The sequence below is a fragment of the Pteropus alecto genome, unplaced genomic scaffold, assembly GCF_000325575.1.
Source record: "Pteropus alecto unplaced genomic scaffold, ASM32557v1 scaffold15, whole genome shotgun sequence".
In the NCBI taxonomy this organism is placed as follows: Eukaryota; Metazoa; Chordata; class Mammalia; order Chiroptera; family Pteropodidae; genus Pteropus; species Pteropus alecto.
Window position 1 is genome coordinate 2854550 of NW_006436286.1, and position 2461 is coordinate 2857010.

A 2461-nucleotide genomic window follows, 5' to 3' on the forward strand; every position below is an offset into this window, starting at 1 on the left:
CCCCCCGTCCTCGCCCAGGCCCCGCCCCTCACTCATGCCCCGCCCCCGTTCCTCTCCCGGGCTCCGCCCTACAGCCGGGGCCCCGCCCCTCGCCTGGGGTCTCGCGGGCGCGGCCTAAAGTTCTGGCAAAAGCCCGCCTAGCCGCCCCGCATCGCCCGTAGCAAAGCGGGCTTCTCTCCCTCACGCTTTTGGAGCCAGCGGGACAAGCCAGAGTGGTTTACAGATGAGGAAAGCGAGGCCCAGAGACAGCTGCCCTTCCGTCTGTCTTGTCTTGAAGCGCGAGTGCCCAGGCCACCCTGGGGACAGGACAGGTGGACTGGCAGCCGAGAATGGCCTTTCGCAGGGTCTGAGGGCTTCCGGCCGCCTATGTACCCCGAACCAACTCTTCTGGAAGCGTCCCTGCAGCTCAGGACACACAAGTCGTGAGGTAGGACTCTGACGGGGAAGTTTTAAGCATTCCTTCTCAAATGCAAGCGTCACGAGCCAGTGAGACCCTTATAGGCCAATTATATTATTAGTATCTCCATTTTTTTACAGGTGAAAAAGCCTGAACCCAAGTCCCTTCTGTTCCGAGTCCAAGCCGGAGCACATGCTCACTGGCCCCAAATCCAGCCCTGCCAGCTGGGTCTCGGTGGCCGCGCTATCGACCTTCTGTGCTGGAAAGTTCTGCGTTGAGGGGGCTTCCTGTACGTGGTAGGAGGTTGCGCAAAAAACCACTAGTACTCCCCTTCTTCCTAGTTGCGACAACCAAAACTGTCCCCAAACATTGACAAATGTCCCCTGGGGGAGGAGGGGCACGGTCATTCCTGATTTAGAACCGCTGTGGTAGAGATACTGGTAAAGACCACGGGTTGGAGAGGGGCGTCCTGCAGTCCTGGGCTCTGGTTCCCTGGTGACTCTCACTGTGACCTTGGATGAGTTACCGCGCTGAGCCTCGGCTTCATGTGCAAAATGACAGACCGGAGCACTGGCCTGGGACCTATGCTGACCTACCTCTCCGTGTGGCCTGTGTGTCCGTAGCACCCTGGAAGATCTTTGGGCAAAGAGAAAAGCAGTCACAGGGTTTTAGTGAGGACTGATGTCACCTATCGGAAACGTAGGAGAGGCTCCCAAATATTTGATGGTATTATTTCTAATTTTTACCAATTTTTCTAGAAGTAATCAGGCTGGTGGATACAGAAATAATAAACTAAGGGATCCATCTCTAACTCCACAACAGCCAAGAAAATGGGAGCTAATGGTGGAGATAGGAGAATGTAGACAGATAAATGTCCCTAAACTGTTAGGTTTCAGGCAATCATGTGTGATTCAGCTGCACTGTGATGGGTACCCCACTCGGAAAAAGCTTTTTGTTCGTCGTAGAACAAAACTTTACAACCATTATTTCTTGGGGTGGGGGCAGGGGGTGCTGCTTTGGAAAGCTGAATTGAAGCCTCCACTGGGATTTTTGTTCAAGAGTGCCATCTAGGGGCGCCTCGGTGAATCCCTTAATTCCTACCTCTCATTTTTGTAGGGCTAGCCAGGTTTTCCTTTTCCTTGTGTGTTGGCTGATTCCCCCACCACACTATTTATTTACCTGTGGGGGTAGGGGGGGGAGCGGGGGTCTTGGCATCTCTCCATTGCATAGGGACTTGGCTCTTGATGAGTCAGTAAACTAAACCCATGTGCAGTCTCTTCTGTACCTTTCCACGGTTACTTACTCTGGCTAAGCAGCCATTTTAGGCCACAGAAAAGGTCTGCCAGGAGCACTGGGCTCTAAGAAATGTGTGAAAATTTTCCAGCAACAGATTGAGACCTTAAACTGTTAATTCATAGAGATGGGGACTACCTAGACCCTCGGGACCTCTTCTCTCCCTACTGCCAGATTTAGCAAATAAAAATACGGGACACCCAGTTCAGTTTCAATTTCAAGTGAGCAGCAGGTAACTTTTTAATATAAATATGCCCCAAATATTGAATGGGTCAAACTTATACTAAAAAAATTCTCTGTCATTTATCACAAATTCTAATTGAACTGAGCAGCCTGTGTTTAATTTGGCAACCCTATGTGTTTGATCCTGAGGCAATTGAGGGATTTGAGGCCTGCATCCTCTCTTGGGAATAATTAAACAGAAGATTAAGTCAGACAATTCTGGTGCAGGTGAGGTGGCCTGAGGTGGGGTGGGGATGGCATTTTCATTCTTCTCCGTATGTGTTTTATTTATTTTCCATCTTCAGACCACATGTCAGTTTTTGATTAAAGCCATGGAGCAGAGTCCATAATCAGCTTCAAGTCCCAGCTTTGCTACTGACATAGCCAAGTGACTATGAGCAGGTCACTTAACCTGTGTTCTCAGTTCCCTTAGCCATCAAACTTGAGATCATAATTGTATTTATCTTCTGGGTTCTTTTTTTTTTTAATATTTATTTTAATTAGTTTCAAGTATACAGTACATTGGTTAGATATCTATATAGTTCATAA

The 2461-nt window shown here is 49.1% G+C and overlaps 1 protein-coding gene across 1 annotated transcript in view; it reads left to right on the forward strand.

Annotated features, from left to right (window-relative positions):
* The first annotated feature begins 142 nt into the window (after positions 1 to 142).
* DNAH3 (dynein axonemal heavy chain 3) overlaps positions 143 to 2461 on the forward strand; it is a 141587-nt gene continuing 139268 nt past the window's right edge. Inside the window, 1 exon segment of the mRNA XM_025047287.1 lies at positions 143 to 427. The gene's annotated coding sequence lies outside the window, so the exon portion shown is untranslated.